The sequence below is a fragment of the Pieris napi genome, chromosome 24, assembly GCF_905475465.1.
Source record: "Pieris napi chromosome 24, ilPieNapi1.2, whole genome shotgun sequence".
In the NCBI taxonomy this organism is placed as follows: Eukaryota; Metazoa; Arthropoda; class Insecta; order Lepidoptera; family Pieridae; genus Pieris; species Pieris napi.
The window spans coordinates 3338126-3356313 of NC_062257.1; the positions used below are offsets into that span (position 1 = coordinate 3338126).

Below are 18188 nucleotides of genomic sequence, written 5' to 3' on the forward strand. Positions count from 1 at the left end.
GTATGGGAGAAATTTTGTAGTAGGTTATGCGCCAACTTCTTTATCGGCGTTGGAAAAAAATTTACACACATTTGTCACATTTTTCGGCTACGCGCCATCTTTTTCTTGTCGCTACCACGGTTGATCCGAAGAGATTGTCTTTGTATTCATGTCTATGATAATAAAAGCCTTTTGTTAAACTTTATCTAATTTAACTTTATTTAACCAATTTCTGTAAAGTTGCATATAGTAGATAATTTTTCGAAAAGGTCATAAAGAAGTTTCACTTCTTACGTGTGTACAGTGTACACCTAGTACACGCACACATTTTTTTTATTCATTATTTTATTCAGTAGAATAACAATAATATTCTAAAATTATTTATAAAGTAATAAACAAATGTGTTCATTCATTTGACAACAATTCATTATAATGCTTGATTTGGGAACCCTTTTAAGTAAAAAAATACCTGTTTCAGTGTTCCCAGTTCTTCGATAGCAAACTTAATAGTTACACTTGATTTAATTACATCTAGTGTTGAATAAAAACATGTTTAATTCAGACAAAACATTCAGGTAAACTTTATAAAGTACTTTTCGTAATTACGTTACGAATCCAAGTAGATGGGCGAGGGAAGAAAATCTTAAATTCCAAGGTTTACAAATTAAATTGTATATGATTATGAAGTTTTTTGTAGAAAGTGCTTATAGTCAAATAGATAAATCTCAATATAAGTAATTATTATTTATAATTCAAATAATATAAAGCCCATTTATTTACAACAACCTTAAATAACATTTTTATCTTATCTATATATATGACGGCGCATTCCTAGCGCCATGTTAAGAAATACTGCAAATATTGGAACGAGATTTGACAGTTGTCAAGTCTGGCGGAGCGTCGTATCGATGGTCAGCGCGGCCATGTTGAAATCGTTTGGAGTGTTTCGAACGTCAACGGCGAGCGCACCACGTCTGCGACGAATCGCTTTTGTTCTAAATAATCTGGTGTCTTTTTGTTACAAAACTAATTGAAAGTGCTTGTTTAAGAGATTTCCTAATGAATAGTAAATAGATTTTGAGTTTGGTGACCAACATTAAAATTATTAAGACATGGCTGATTCTAATAATGAAGGGCATCCGCCCATATCAGAAGTGGGATCCCATGCGCTACTGACCGTGCAAAAACAACCACCTGACTAAAATAGCGCCTTGAAGTTGTTAAGTAATATGGAAATTTTACTTACTCGGATTTTAGCGACAACGCAACCACCGGTGGCAACTGCTAACGCCCAGTATAGTTCAGTGAAATTCGTAGAGTTTAATCCGGTAGACGCAGACGCGGATATAGAAGGTTGGTCTTAATTACAGAGCTTAAAGTACTGACTAAACATTTAGAGGGCGTAGATTTCTCTAGCTCTTAGCATTGTACTGAAAGTGCGCGCAGCTTTCTTGAGCAAGTTAAATTTGTATGAGCTGACATGGGAGAATGTAAAACAAAGTTTAATGGCTAGATTTTGTAAACCAAAATTATTTCAAGACTTCTTTGATGAAATATTGCGTTTTCAAATTGGAACAAAAGAAACTGCAGCAGAGTGGCCTGCGCTTATGGAATATGATCGAAACTATACCTAAAACCCGAATGTCAAGATTTTATAACTGGATACGTCATATCGGTCTTATGTCAGAAGGATGGTTTGATATGCCGTGAGCTAAACGCATATACTGTCACTATTAAACCTCAGTTGTTTAGAATCTTAAGAGGCATTTCCCTAAAGCGAAGATCGGGGGTTACTGAAATCCAAGAGCCTGATTTCAAGCGACCTAGAATTGTGGACGCAAGATTTCCTGGTAAATGTCATTTTTGTGGAATCCTCGGACACCGGCAAGCGTCTTCGAGAAGATTCTTCTTGGATGACTAAGCAGCAAGATCCGTCAACTGCAACACGTGCCCCCGAGAAAACTTCTACAGTAACCTGTTATATATGCGGTCAAGTTGGACACATAGCAACAATTTGTAAAGAAAAGGAAAAAGGTGGTGGATCTACTGCAAGGTAATAGGTCAATATCTGCGAACAGTGGCTGTCGAGGGGCACCTTGAGGATGTCATCTGGTGAGTCAGTCTCCTTTCTTTTTGTTTGATAGCGGATTGTCTTGCTCGTTGATAAAAGAGAGCTATTATACTAAGTTCCCAAGTACTGTGCGCAATGATCTTGTGTATCTTGCGGGCATTGGTGGTGATGAAATAAAATCTACGTCACAGATTTCGAGTGAGGTTAATTTTGAAAATTTTATAAAACTCTTGACATTTCATGTAGTACCAGACTCATGTTTTACGGACCCTGTTATAATAGGTAGGGACATTTTAGAAAACGGTGTGAGCGTCAAAATTAATAATGATAATTTGAAGTTAATGTTTGTGAGGCGATTGTTACACAGCCATACTTTACTCGGATAGATACGGATTTGGCAGCTGATGATAGAGATGCCCTTATTAGACTATTAGACAAATATGCTAGCAGTTTTGTGGATAGTGTTCCCCGTAAACGCGTGAACACAGGAGAGTTAGAAATTGATTGATAGGGGTCTACCCCATAAAACTGTTCAACGACGCCCATATCCGTAATACCATTATACAGATGCTTACCTCCGAACCAGTTCTGATGATCTATAACCCGGACTTACCCGTTGCGACGCTAGCTTGGAGGGATATGGGGCGATCTTAATACAGAAAAAGAAAGACCTGCCCCATGTTGTAGAATACTTTAGCCGACGAACCTCTGAAGTAGAGTCCCGCTACCACTCATACGAACTGGAAACGCTGGCAGTCGTACGAGCGGTAGAACACTTCCGGCATTATTTATACGGCCGACGTTTCAAGGTTTTCACGGACTGTAACTCATTAAAAGCATCGAAATCTAAAACTGACCTAACCCCACGTGTTCATCGCTGGTGGGCATTTTTACAAGCCTACGATTTCGATATCATATATCGCGAAGGTCGTGGCATGGAACACGCGGATTACCTTTCTAGAAATCCCCTGCCGGACCCCAATAGCTTAATTTCCGAGTCACAAGTCTCTTCAAAACCTACAATTCAGATAGTAAATTTTGTAGGATTAAATCAGGGTTGGCTTTCTGTAGAACAGAAACGTGATGCAGAGGTCCAAGACTTGATCAACAAGCACAATAATAACGATTTTCCTGAAACGGTTGGTCAGACATATGACGTTAGGAATGGCATTCTTTATAGGAAGGTTGTAAGAAACAAGATTATATCATGGCTGCCAGTCGTCCCTCGCTCCCTAATATGGACTTTGATTAATCACGTTCATAACGAGTTACAACATCTGGGTGGTGACAAAACACTGGACAAACTGTACGAACAGTACTGGTTCCCTCAGATGTCCAAGTGCGTTAGAAAATTTATTGACTCTTGCATTGTCTGCAAGGCATCAAAAGGTCCCTCAGGTGCTCAGCCTGTGCAGCTACATTCTATTCCAAAAGCTCCGGTACCGTGGCACACGATCCATATAGACTTCACCGGCAAACTAAGTGGAAAAAGTGACCGTAAGGAATATTGTTCAGTAATTATTGATGCGTTCACTAAATACGTATTATTAGAGCACACCTCATCATTAGACGCAGCTAGTGCGGTTCAAGCCGTTAAAAGTGCCGTTTGCCTTTTTGGAGCACCTAAGCGCATAATAGCTGATCAAGGCAGGTGTTACGTTAGCCAGTATTTCAAGAACTTTTGTTCAGAACATAACATTAAGCTGCATTTTATCGCAACTGGCTCCAGCAAGGCAAACGGGCAAGTCGAGCGTGTGATGCGCACTTTGAAAAGTTTGCTAACGATTATCGAAAACGATCCCAATAAAGCGTGGCGTGACGAGTTAGGTAATGTGCAATTAGCGCTTAATAGTACTAGGTCTACAGTCACCAAATTTACGCCAACTGAACTCATGTTCGGTATCCGTTCTCAATCTCTAGGTATGTCGAGAATTAGGTGTTCAAGTCCAGATTCAGAACAAGAACAGCGAATTGACGTAGAGTCAGCTAGGCAAGATGCGTCTCTTAACATACAAAGGGCAGCCGCATCCGATACTTTACGATTTAACCAGGGTCGAGCTACTATCAAGCCATTTTCTAAAAGCGATTTCGTATTCATCAAAAGTTGTGAACGCAACCAAACCAAGTTAGATAGGAAGTTTAGGGGTCCTTATGTAATAATCGCAGTATTAGATAATGACCGTTACGAGTTGAAAAGCATAACCGGTTCACATCGTACTTTCAAATACGCGCACGAGAACTTGCGTCCAGTACCTCGGGGTCATGACGGGTTAGTTGAAATATCTACTAGTTTGATGACTGAAGAAGAGGCCATGACGGCGCCGAACGATGTTGAACTCGATAATAGTCACCTCGACAGACCGAATGTTTGTGATATATATTGACTGCAGGCTCCGATACACTGTCCGCAGGATCAGACACGCTTACAGCGGAGTCTGATACCCTAAGTAACATTTCAGATCGCGAAACCGTTGAGCATTAGGTCCGAATTCACGCAGAGCAAGACAGTCCGTAACTTATAGGTATGTGTAATCTGTAAGCGCTGAAGTTTACTTTACTATGTTGGCACGATTAGTGAGATGAGTCATTGAATAACGTGGTGTGTGTGTGTGTGTGTGAAGGTGGTCGAAAGGATAATGTCGTCCGGGCCATGCAGCTGATAGCGGCTGGTCGTAGGGACACATTCATCCGGTCCAACCTTAAGTGTTCGTTGGTCGAAAGGATAATGTCGTCCGGGCCACGCAGCTGATAGCGGCTGGTCGAAGGGACACATTCATCCGGTCCAACCGTATGTGTTCATTGGTCGAAAGGATAATGTCGTCCGGGCCACGCAGCTGATAGCGGCTGGTTGAAGGGACACATTCATCCGGTCCAATCTTATGTGTTCATTGGTCGAAGGGACAGTGTCGTCCGGGCCATGCACGTGTGGCTGGTCGAAAGGACACACCCGTCCGGTCCAATCTTAAGTGTTAATTGGTCGAAGGGACAGTGTCGTCCGGTCCATGCACGAGTGGCTGGTCGAAGGGACACACTCGTCCGGTCCAATCTTAGGTGTTAATTGGTCGAAGGGACAGTGTCGTCCGGTCCATGCACGAGTGGCTGGTCGAAAGGACACACTCGTCCGGTCCAAATTGATACTGTGAGTATGTTTGTTAGATAAAGAGTGTAATGTTTGTTAAGTGATTAGAAAAAGGTGCCGTCCGGTCCATGAGTGGTCGAAAGGACACACGCTTTTTTTATTCTGATAGTCATAGTTGTATGACAGTAGCATTACGTCTAGTAGTCATAGCTTGTCAGGTTGGGCGAGCGGGTAGATTTACTGACACCTGTCCGATTGATTGTGTCACTGTTACAGGACTGCAATCTGATGCGCCCGAGGACGGTCGAAAGTCAGTCCGGCCGTGACGGCGCATTCCTAGCGCCATGTTAAGAAATACTGCAAATATTGGAACGAGATTTGACAGTTGTCAAGTCTGGCGGAGCGTCGTATCGATGGTCAGCGCGGCCATGTTGAAATCGTTTGGAGTGTTTCGAACGTCAACGGCGAGCGCACCACGTCTGCGACGAATCGCTTTTGTTCTAAATAATCTGGTGTCTTTTTGTTACAAAACTAATTGAAAGTGCTTGTTTAAGAGATTTCCTAATGAATAGTAAATAGATTTTGAGTTTGGTGACCAACATTAAAATTATTAAGACATGGCTGATTCTAATAATGAAGGGCATCCGCCCATATATATAAAAGAAAGTCGTGTTTGTTACAACACTTATAACTCGAGAACGGCTGGACCGATTGCCATGGTTTTTGATTTGTTGGATTTGTTTCCGTCCCGAATAGCAGAATAAGCAATAAAATATCGGATAAATTATCGAATAACAATAAATAAATTAATTAATTTTACGAATGCAAAAACCATATGGTGCCATCTGTTGACAAAACTACGCATCATTTTACGTCGAATTCGTGTCAGTTCAAGAAATTCCGATCTTGAGGTGAATGAGGAGATGCAAAACCATGCTTTGATCCTGATCAAAAGATGTTGGATATCAGAAAGTGCTTAACATGCAGTATCGCCATATTGACGCTAGAGAGAAGATGCCTAATGTGTAAAACTGCCATTCTTCTTTCGCAATGGCAAGCAATAAAACATTTCTGTATTTGCAAAAGAGTTGTATTAATGTAATACTTAACATTAATGAAATTCTAAAATAAGTTAAATTAAAGTAACAACGATATTATAAGGTTGTAGGGCGGAACGAAGTTAGCCAGGTCAGCTAGTATTCATATAAAACTATGTTATTGGAACCCCATGTATGGTAAAGACCTCCTCTATTTCACTCCATGCTTTTCTATTTTTTTGCTTTTCTGCTCCAGTCTTTACCGGCCACTTTTATTGTTCCTGTTTTTTCTTTTTTCCGCAGATCCTTTCCATGTTGTGGTTTCTAATGTCCATAATATGTTGTCCTTGTATCTCACTAGGTGTCCTGCCCATCGCCATTTTTGTGTACGAGCATGAAGTACGTCTATTAAGTTGGTTTTGGCTCTTATATCTTTACTTCTTATTTTTAGCATTTTTCTTACTTTCAGTATGCTTCTTTCCATCGATTTCTGACAGTTAGCTAGTTTTGTTTTTATTTTTGTTGTATCATCATCTAATATATCTAAACGTATATTGGTAGGGGGCCCCCCTGAGGGGATTTCGGGATTTAATAAAGTGAGGCAGATTAATATATAGGGGGATACCTTATACCCGGTTAAGTACCTCCACAAAACATGAGGCCCATATATAAGGCCGCCCGTGAAGGAGACAGGATCAGATTAGTAAAAAAAAATTGACCATCAGAAATTCCCGAGCGCGTCAGATTAAGGTAGGGTGAGTTAATTACATCCTAAAAAGTGTATATTCCACTAATCTGACAATTTGAGAGTGACGTAAAAAAAGGGGAGGGCAACAAAGTTGTAAAAAAAAACGTCATCTCGACATTCTCGAGCGTAGCTAATTTATTTTTATTTGGAAGGAAATAATTCAAGAATAATGAAAAATATATAATCTGACGATTTCCGCAAGCCGAAATAACAAAAATTCGTCGATAAAGTTAAATGCGTGCAGCTGCGTGATGCCTACATTTCCTTAAACCGATCGGAATCTACTAAACGGCGTTCTAAATATTTCCCTCTAAATCACATTTCCTGTGAATTTAAACCGATTCGGACCGATAGATTTTGAGAAATTTTGAAAAATCTTAAAAAAATAAGAAATATATTTTTTTAAAGTGGTTTCTTTATCGATCAACTTCAAAAACTAATCCGCCTATGAGCTTGAAAAACCACGTCGATCGCCACCAAGCTGGTCAAAAGCGGTTGATTCGTTCGAGAGATATCGTGAACGAAAGAAACCCGAAAAAGTGTTTTTTCGGAATTACTCCGAAATTTGTCGTTCGATCAATTAAAATCGCAAAATTACTTATGAGGATGATAAAACTGCGTCGAATGCCGTCAACCGTGTGAAAATTGCTTGATAAAGTTATTGCGGTTTGAAAATTCCAAAAATAGTGTTCTATGAAACTTCTATCAGACTTTCGAGCTGGGAGAGCTCAAATGCATAGAAATATTATTTCTTTGAACTCAGCGAACTTAAATTATCAATTTTAAGCGCCCAGGAATGGAATTAGCGGGAAGTTGCAGGGATGGCCTTTAAGGTGAACCGTTTTTCTATTTTTTTTTGTCAGATCAGGCGAATCCCTCTAGATAATCGTCAGATTATGAGACAGTACGTTTAGTACATAAAGATGAACCACATATATCTTAATCTGACGCGCTTGAGTATTTCAAAATTGCGATTTTTTTTTGCAAATTATGAAAATGGCCGTGGGTTTGCGTCCCATCGAAATCGTCAGATTAGTGAATGAGAGCTTTTTTTTGGTGCACTTAACACTCCCTTAAAAAATCTGACGCGCTCGATATTTTTTTTTTTTTCATTTTCAACCCTTAAATACAACCACCCGCATCATGCAAACGATCAGATTAACATACGTACATTATTAAAAATACGTAGGGCATTGATGCTATCAATATCTGACGCGCTCGAGGATGTCCATGCAACAGTTTTTTTTTACATATTTAACAATCTATAGCCGCTTCCCCCACCGATGAAAAGGTATATATCATATAACATTTTTTTCTTCTTATCATCTAAGCTTTGCATCCCAATAGGTCTCTACGACGCTCGAGTAAATCCCCATTTAGCATCGTGGGCTCCCCTACCATATAGTGTTTAACATACCTAAAGAAAAAGTGGCACTACAACTCTTGAACCTCATATTTCTGCCTCAGTTTTTTTTTTCTTTGCGTCTAAGACTTAGTCCGGTTTCCCTAACTTTATAAGTAGCTTCAGAATGCAATTCTCTTCTGAGGTCGTAGGTTCCGGCTGTGCACCAATGGACTTTCTTTCTATGTGCGCATTTTAACATTCGCTCGAACGGTGAAAAAAAACATCGTGAGGAAACTGACATGTCTTAGACCCAAAAAGTTGACGACATGTCTGATCACCTACTTGCCTATTATTGCGTATTGACAAACGATTATGAAACAGATACAAAATCTGAGGCCCAGATCTAAAAAGTTTTAGCGCCACTATTTTTTTATTATTTGGCTTCCTTCTGAATGTGACATCTCTCGTCCAATTAAAAACACGCGAAACGACTTGAAGTCCAAAGTCCAGACCGATCACAATCAGCCGAAAAGCGTTTGTTTCGTATCACCTATCCATTTGTAAATAAAGTGTCTAGTTTTTCTAATACTAGTGGGTAATATTTTTCAAATATAACTTGGACTGTATTATTCCTAATAAACAGAATGCTTCTGCACGTTGCGCGCGTTGATTTACCTGGAACCCCATAAAACACATAAAAAAGCCTTTATTTCGGACAAGTTCAATTTTCTTACAATAAATTAAAAACAAATATAAGTTTCTGCTCGCTCTCTCTCTCTCTCGCCCCTTCTTGGCCAAACCTTGCCTACCAGTTTTATTTAATCTTCCAATCTACTGTCCCCTATTTTCCAATTTTTCTCCTGTCCTATCCACTGCTCCTTCCCTTATGGCCGATTTACATTATCTTAGTGTTTAGGAGAGTATTTTTGTACAAGTTGAAAGGCAAATTCTTAAGTGCTTTAGTGCATTGCGAGTGAACGTTTACATTTCTTCCAGTAGAGTATCATTACAGCGCCACAATAAACGCGCAACGACGTCGGCAAATACGCTATGCAAAATACTAACTGTAGTTATGGAACAAATAGAAGACGAGATTTTATTCGAAATAAATAAACTAAATATAAATAATAAACAAAATAGCTTCTTTTTAGGCAGTGTATGCCGAATGCCTAGCCTGTTTGTTTTTGTATAAATTTTTTTTAACGTTCCACAAACATTCGTGAACAACATATTCAGACACAAATCTGATAGTTGTATCTTCCGACCATTTAGCCATCTTTAAAAATCAAAAAACACGCACGCGTTTCACGGCACTTAAGCACTCTCCTAAAGATTTTACTAAATTAGGAGGGGTATCACTTGAAACAAAAATAAAAAGCGATTCTATTTTGATTCAACTTGAAAGTCAAGTAGAACCGTACTAAAGCAAGTAGCGTTTACATTTTATAACTAAAGTACTATCCTAAAGCACTCTCCTAAACACTAAGATAATGTAAATCGCCCTTTACTCTCTTTAACGTCAGTGTCCTTCTAACCTCTTCTCTCTCTATATGTGTAATAAAATCACATTTCATTAATTTGAATTTGGCGCGCTTCGCGCTTTCATAAGTTGTCTGTGGAGGTTGACAGATGACACATCAGAGTGACGCGCGGTGGAATGGCGGATGGCGCGGAGATGATTTTGGTGATTTTTCGATGTTGATAAAAGAGAGAGAGAGAAAAGGGAAACGAGTAAACTTTAAATGTCGTTCCTTTGTATTTTACATAGAAACAATTTGTGGTTTATTTTTTTAATTCAATAATATATTATCTTATGTATATAAAAACTTCTCTCCAGACTTTTTTTGGGAATTTGTTTTTTTACGCAAAAAAATACATTACCAATAGACTATAGGATTCTTATATGTCTCAGGATCAAAATCGTGGTCGGTACTAGTTCCATACATGAGCTAGCCAATCTCACGGGACAGCCGTGGATTATTGCGGATTTTCAATACATATTTTCCCGAGAGCATTTCCTTTATTTCCTTTGGCTTTTCTATGCATAATTGAACTGAGAAATATCGACAAACCATTTTGGTCAGATTTTCAACGAACATATTGCGTTCTTCCTCTATTATGGTTTATTTATTGATTTATATGAGACAAGAACCAGCTTACTAACGGCCGCTTTCTATACTCGATCTATAATCTAAAATTATTTCCAATCCGGATTTCTTGCGATCGAGCGATAGCTTTGAAATCCTTTATGGAAAAAGGATTGGTCGTCCCTCACGTGGTTTCGTTTTACGCGTTGCCGTTTGGGAGAAACTATATTACTACTTAAAGACGTGATTATTTATGTGATAAAATGTACAGATTTATTGTAACTGTAGAGTGCTTTCCCATGGTCTGCAACACTAGCAAGTTTTCAAGTGCGGTGTCGGCCAATTAGTAGTACGCTTTGTCTTGAAGGTATTGAATATCGTAAATTTTTGTAATTCCTTTTCTTTTATATTGCATCGCCATTCATAAATCCGTGAGATCAGCTTTTTATTTTTTTGTTTGTTTTACTAATATTTTTTTGTGTTAGATTAAGGTTCTATTTTGGTTTGGTTATGCACTTCTCGAATTTTACCACCATATTTATTTTTTTAGTTTTTTCCCTTACTAGCGTTGCCTAAAAGAGATCGCTTGTTATCGAAAAGGCCGCCCGTTGCATCCCTTATAATTTTTTTGTATTATGTTATTTGTTTTGGTATAAATTATGAAAAGAGAAAGAAATGTAAATTCTCCACTATATCTATATAATCTGACCATTTATGCAGAAGAACTAGCAGAAGATATATAAGAGGATAGGACTCTCAATTCTGTTAGCTATGTGTCATATAGTTCCTATGTTTTTTTTATTAATTTATTTATTTTACAGAATAATATAATTAAATCATTCTATGTTACATTAGAAAACCTCTGTGGTTTGCTTAAATGTAACCATAGCAGTCTTGTTCAGGAACACGACAAATTTATGTAAAAGTAGTTTTTCAATTTACTATTTATGTTAGTTAACGATAGGCTACCCATAACTTACTGGTTGTTTATTAGCCGCGGTAGAAAACATCTCAATATTCCCTCGCCATATACGTTGTTTGCTCTCGATGTTCAGAGCCGAACGGGTCCGCTCGAGTCTGTACGTCAATCTCAACTCTTCTTTATGTCTTCTCGAAAAAAGTTCCCCACTAGAAGACATTTATTTATATTTCTTTTATGGGCAGTCTTATGCAGTGTCTAAAAAATCCTCTTTCTTCATGTTTATATGAGTCGAGCACATTTCTCGAGACACGTGTTTGAGGATTCGCAATTGGAGGTTATATATTAGGTTGAGATACGTCGGGTAAGTTCTGCCGTAGCTACTTAGACCGTAATTAATGAGTTACTCGCAAAGCGCGTTGTAAAGTGAAAGTTAAATGGGATACGCTTTTCTATCTATATCTGCTTTTTATGGATAAATTAGTTCTAGAATTTTTGTTAATAAAATTAAACATTATAACACAAACTTTGGCGCTACAAACCTTGCTCTTGGACTGATATTTCTCTGTTTCGTAATCATTGATTTTCTAATAAGCAAGATCACCTAGATCCATCAAGATTCTTCTAGAAAAGAGCTTACCAATTCCTAAAAGGCCAACGTGTCCAACGGGCGGCGGTATCACTTAACATCTAATGAGTCTCCAGCCCGTTTGCCTTCTGTGCCTGACGCTGACGAGTTTAGAAAAGGCCATTCATGCACAGCCGGTGTGACCTCAGGGATGCCAACATCAATAACTAATAAGTTCAAATAAAATACTTTAAATTCAGCTCAGAAATAGATTTGAATTCCAATTCACCTGTTCTTTAAATTCAATCTTATTGTTTTGATTGAATCGCTCTGCCGTAACGACTTATCTGATTTTCCTTGATTTGATTATTTTAGATAAATGAGTCCTAAGTACGAGAGAAACCGTTTTTTCTTACTTGAAATATTATAAAAATACATGGTTATAAGTAAAATTTAATGATGTTTTAGTAATTACTAATTTGCATATATTTTTGTAGTGGTATTAATTTGTTAAAGTATATCATGATCATTTTTAATCTACTAGGCAAGTAGGTGATCAGCCTCCAGTGCCTGACACACGCCGTCGACTTTTAGGGTCTATTTTTTCACTTAACACTAATTGGTGATTCAAAAGAGTGGCGGAGAGTTTATTGCCAGTTCTTCTCTTCCGTTCTACGCCCTTCATTTGAAAACTGGCAGTAAATGTAAAATGCATTTAATGCATATTTCTTTTTTGACGTTCATAAGTGTACATTGTGTTGTTACCTATATGAACAAATGATTTTTGACTTTGACTTGACTTGATTCAAATGGTTTTTTCCTTTTTAGTCTTCCCACTAGGCCCGTGGTGTCAAGAATAGCCTAGACATTCACGTGATGGTGGAGCCTATGTTCGTGGGCTCCAGCAGTCTTTTTAATTATTGTGGCGACGTTACAAATTACAATAATTTCCCGATGGAGGTCGTTATTGCGAATGTACCAGAGAGCATTGACTATACCCCTGAGAACTTTGTTTTGGAATCGATGGATTATTTGGATGTGGCTACATCTAGTATAGCTCCGCAGCTGGCAACAAAAAGTCCATACAGGTCAACAATCAACCAGTACAATTTAAGCTGTACATAAAAACTATTAATCTAAATTTTCCATCATTTGTGTACAAACGTAATTTATACATAAAAAAATTAAAATCCTTTTTTTCATGAACTTCTCTTTGCATACAAATATCTATTCTTAAAAGGCCGGCAACGCACTCGCGAGCCCTCTGGCATTGAGAGTGTCCATGGGCGGCGGTATCACTTAACATCAGGTGAGCCTCCTGCCCGTTTGCCCCCCGTTCTATAAAAAAATAATAATAATATTCTGATACAAAATAGAAATGAACCTACTTTAAACAAAAGCCTGATAAATTACGCATCGGAGGGATATTTTAGTCTTGATAGGTTTACCTTAAAAGCCTTCCGTGAGTTTCGAATCAAATTATCTATCTATGTCTCATTTATAAATATATAATTAGAGTCACCGAGAGATAAAGTAAAGATAGATGTTCGGTTTAAGTGATCATAGTTATATATAGATTTAAAAAAATGTGTTGATTAAGTATGCATTACAATGTGTAAGATTTGGGAACCCATTTTAAGTAAAAAAATACTCATCCAATCTTCAGAACATAGTACTTAATTCCAAAAAACTATTTTTAAATTTCTAAACTGTTTACAATTTCTTCTTCCATTTGTTTGCGACGCGTCAACTAACACAGTGTCTGTAATGTGTATGTGTTAGGTCTTTGCCACCTATACAACTTATTTTTTTTTAATTAGAGACTCTAGGCCCCAGATTCAAGTGAACAGACGCTAATTAAAGATTTTAAGTTGGCGCCTGGTACTACCGGTGACCCCAGAGCTGGTGCTTTCCCCGCTCAACGAATAAATATCGCAATACACTACCACAGGGACCAAAATTCTAATTTTTTTAATTTTCTATTTACTTTAAATATAAATATATTTATTGACAACTTAAAATTGTCTACTATATATAGTACCTTTAACGCTGGCAGCATTTTGTATTTACTAAGTTTTCATTATTATTATTATGTAGTTAAATAATATTGTAAAAGCTCTATATCTATGTACTGGTAACTTGTTTGATTGAACAGGATATTTAGAAGTGTTTCTGTAGAAGAATTTTAAAAGAGGTAGCCAATCGTATGGAGTTGGGCAGCGTATTCCACAACTTTGGGTTTCAATCAACGGTACTGAAGGAAGTTAGGATATTAGGATAACAAGAACTCATTGGACACACAGGATTCGTAATTGAATTCGTGTATGCGGTGATGTTGCTTATTTCGACTATGTGTTTGCGTGTTGTTCCCACGAGAATGTAAGTGCGTGCTCCTATTTCACCATGCCTCCTGCTGATAGAGGACAACTCTTTGTTTTTAATTTATGTTATTATTATTAATTACTTGATATGTCATGTGCAACATGGTGTAATGGTTGCAGCTCCTTACAAACGTTGTGTAAAAAAAATGGCGATTAAAAAGAGTGGCGGAGAGTTTATTGCCAGTTCTTCTCTTCCGTTCTACGATTTGAGAACTGGCAGTAAATGTAAAATTAGAAGCATTTATATGTATTTCTTTACTGACGAGTCATAAGTGTACATTATGTTACATGATTAAATGATTTTTTACTTTACTTTACTTTAGTAATAATTATAGAACATGCTAAGCTGCTTCCACTTTTGTAATGATTTTAATTTAAATGGGCTTTATTATTATTATTATATTCGATAGGAACCAAGTATAATCAAGGATCTGGGTAGCTTCTACCCTTCTATAAGGCAAATATTTTCCAATTATCACGAATCGTTATCCCGCATAACAAACGTAACGAGAAAAACTTTGGACAACGTGTCGCAGAATTTATGAATCCTATGTATGTCTTTTTTTTATAATAGGGGGGCAAACGAGCTTGCGGGACGACCAAAAAGGGCAATCTACGCAGCCCATAGACCCCATTTTTAGTGGGTGCGTTGCCGGCCTTTGAGGGAGGAGTAGACTCGCTTTTTGAACATTTGGAGGTCGTATCTCTGAGGGAAGACCCCCCCGGGAGCCGATTCCACAGTTCGCTAGTTCTGTTATTATTATTATTATTTACACAGTAAAGTGCCCTTTAAGGACATTCTATCTGTGAATGACCTATTTGTCCAGAATAACTTCTATATAATTTATGTAACAACATTCGATTTGCTAGTATCCCCATAGGAGATAGGGCAAATTTACCTAAATGTAGGTAGCACACTGGAGACTTATTCACGTGATATAATCTTAATATATGTAAGACGAAACATAAAAAGAAGAAAACATAAGAAGGCGATTTATCTAGAATGTTTAGCATTAAAAGAAACTGTGAAATATTGGTAGCACTCCCTTATGGGAAAAGAATTAATTATCCCCTGTAATTGTCGATGAGTAACAGTTACATGTAATTGTTACTCTCTGTAGGGGGAGATGTAAGGAAAACATATTTTCATATACAAACTCTTTTTATATTTTATTTTTCTTCTTTGCCGTCTGATCGACGACGTTAAATTTGTCATTTGACATAATAGATGTAAGATGTTTTAATTTTTTTCATTACAATATTTTATTTTATAAAACCTAGAATATAGGCTTTAAATGTTGTTTCTTTTATATTCACAGAGAAACGCAGTTGCGCCTTATTTATTCCCAGTACTCGTATAAGCGATTGATACCATTATATATATATAAATCACGTGTCACGTTGTTTCTCCGCGATGGTCTCCTAAACTACTTAACCGATTTTAAATTAAATTTGCACACCGTGTGCAGTTTGATCCAACTTAAAAGATAGGATAGTTTACATCTTAATTTATAGCCGCAATATTATTTTATTGCAAATTATTTGACAGTCACAATTCTAACAGATGGTGCTGTGATCAAAGTACCAACGTTTCAAAAAAAAAACAATTTACTGAAATAACCACCAAAAAAGCATGATGGTCCCCATGACTGGTTCTCCTACCGTTTCCCTTGAATAGATTACTACTATGTAATATAACACAAACCTTAGCCACAGCAACGCTTGGCCGGTCTGCTAGTGGACATATATATTTAAGTTATATATATGTAACAATATTCTATGTTACTCTTTAGGTAAATACGAGCACCATAAATGACTCTGGTACTTCAAAACTGTATTGAATATTGACATATACTGTGGTGAAAAGAGACGAAAATCTGGGCAATTTTATTTTTAAATCTGACATAAATCTCTTAAAATAGCTAAGGTTTTGTGTTAATAAATGTTTTTTTTTTATTATTGTAAGGATAAAGGGAATGTAAGTACTAATTTATATCTTAAAATACATCTAATACAATAAAATTAATAAATATATCAAACCACATTCTTTATTAAAATGTAGTCGCAATACGTAAATTCCAGAAATATATCTATTATCCTTGAGTGTACATTATCCTTTTATAAATTTTAAGATTATTCAAAATAAATAAGATTTTTTATGTGTTGCTAAGTGTGTAATTTTTATATAAGCTGTATGTAATATAAGCATTTTCACCTTTGATTCCCATAAAACCTAAGGCATTAAAGGATTTAAAAAAAAACTTAAAATAAAAAAATAAAAATAAAAAACAAACTTTAAATATTTAGAAATATATATTTATTTCTAGTATTCAATTATAGAATTATAAACCAATAGATGCATTAAAATTCACAAGTATTACGTATCATTTAATCATCGAAATGATAATGATAATTTTAATTACGATGATTTCACTGGCACTTATAATTTCGTCAGTTTGTAAATACATAAAACTAAGATAACATGAGTAATCTAAAACTATACATTTTGTTTTCGTCACATTTACACGAGATGTGTTAGTCATGGAATAAAAATATTTTTTATTAGATCATGGTTTTTAATCCCATTATATTATACTTAGTCTCACTAAACGAAGGTTTGAAAAAATTATCGTAATTCTTGTAACTAAAATAAAATTAATGAAAATACTTTTATAAATACAAACGTGTTTTTGTTTTTGCGAAATTTTAAATCCAATTATTATACGTATTGTCTAAGCGATGGTTTAAAAAATTATCGTAATTAAATGTTTTGTTTAATTAAAAATAACTTTATACTAACGTATTTCTGTCTTTGCGAAATATAATCTAGTTATTAAATTACATTTATCTACACGATGGTTTAAAAAATATCAAAAATTATCGTAATTAAATTTTTTGTTTAATTAAAAATAACTTTATACTAACGTATTTCTGTCTTTGCGAAATATAATCTAGTTATTAAATTACATTTATCTACACTATGGTTTAAAAAATATAAAAAATCCTCGTAATAAAAATTTTATTTAAATAAATATACTTATATACTAATAAATATACAATTATTAAATTACATTTATCTAAACGATGGTTTGATAAGAATTCAAAAAATCTCGTACTTACGTACATTTAATAAATACGAAACAATTCTTACTTTTCAATACTTTCAGCTTCGATTAAAAAATATAACTAGTAATATCTAGATATAAAAATCATTAAAAGACTCACCGTATTTAATTGAACTAACAAAAAGCACAGACACAAACTTCAAAACTTTTGCCGATCGCAAAGTTACGCGAGTGTAGTGCGCCAAACTTGTGTCCCGTTGAAATGGTGCGGCTTGCTTATATTCTGTGGAAATGTCGTGCACGCATGCGCACCTGTCATTCATCAAATCACAATGACCGCCTCCGCGACGGTCATCTCAAATGTCAATTTTTAATCCAATTTGAATATGGAAATCCTCCGATGTAATTGTCGCGTTTTTAATTTATTCATAATAGTCTATTACACAAAATATATATGTGTTAACGTTAAATTGTAAAAACCGTAGATTGTAATCTATCGGTTATCGGTTATCGGTATTCGGTAGATTGTACTACACTAACTTAGTTATCATTCAAACTTCTTTGGTCAATTACAGATTAATTTTACTTCCCAACAATTTCATATATCTACCGAATAATAATACGTTAAATTGCAAGCAGTATGTTGAGTTGACAATCTTTCGACAGTTTACAATCTCGCGAGATAGATTACAATCTAACGGTTTTTACGGTGACATATGCAAATGGAACCGTTTGTAGGTATAGTGTAGGCATTCAAATAAATCAGTTTCATGATCATTTGTCAATCTAATAGGCAAGTAGGTGATCAGCCACCTGTGCCTGACACACGCCGGCCGTCGACTTTTTGGGTTTTCCTTACCGTTCGAGAGAATGTTCAATACGCACATAGAAAGAAAGTCCATTAGGATA

General features: G+C 36.2%; 1 protein-coding gene across 3 annotated transcripts in view; it reads right to left on the reverse strand.

Moving 5' to 3' along the window:
- LOC125061829 (diuretic hormone 45) overlaps positions 1–17544 on the reverse strand; it is an 85159-nt gene extending 67615 nt beyond the window's left edge. For all 3 annotated transcript variants that reach the window (XM_047667443.1, XM_047667444.1, XM_047667445.1), the window contains exon 1: positions 17440–17544. The gene's annotated coding sequence lies outside the window, so the exon portion shown is untranslated. The remainder of the gene's footprint in view (positions 1–17439) is intronic.
- Between the last annotated feature and the right edge of the window lie 644 nt (positions 17545–18188).